Source organism: Sinocyclocheilus anshuiensis, unplaced genomic scaffold, assembly GCF_001515605.1.
Source record: "Sinocyclocheilus anshuiensis isolate Anshui unplaced genomic scaffold, SAMN03320099.WGS_v1.1 scaffold1625, whole genome shotgun sequence".
NCBI lineage: Eukaryota > Metazoa > Chordata > Actinopteri > Cypriniformes > Cyprinidae > Sinocyclocheilus > Sinocyclocheilus anshuiensis.
In genome coordinates, this window is record NW_015539802.1 from 95,212 (window position 1) to 95,608 (window position 397).

The 397-nt window shown below is 30.2% G+C and overlaps 1 protein-coding gene across 2 annotated transcripts in view; it reads left to right on the forward strand.

The window, feature by feature from the left end:
- Positions 1–397, forward strand: part of LOC107683877 (type I inositol 1,4,5-trisphosphate 5-phosphatase-like) — a 27,072-nt gene that overhangs the window by 20,029 nt on the left and 6,646 nt on the right. The window lies entirely within an intron of this gene.

The window sequence follows — 397 nt, forward strand, 5'->3', positions numbered from 1 at the left end:
CTATTAAATGGTGTAAATGAACAGAGACTAGAGTTTGTGGAACAACAGCTATATATATATATATATATATATATATATATTTATACAGTAAATTACAGTGAATTGACAGCCTTATTTTTAACTTTTTGTATGCTTTATGATTATGTTCTTACAGAGCCACCAGCAAGTCTACCGTCACACTTGCTTTACTAAGACTTTGTAAACATCAATGAACCCTCTAAGCGCCAAAGTCGCAAAATTGCGACAAGACGTCATACTTAATCAATTAATGATGCTTTGCAAACATTAAAAACAGAAAACAGTTATTTGAAATTGTTATACAATTTCACATATTACTGCTTTACTGTATTTTTGATCAGATAAATACCTTGTTGTGTATAAGAGACTTACACTCACC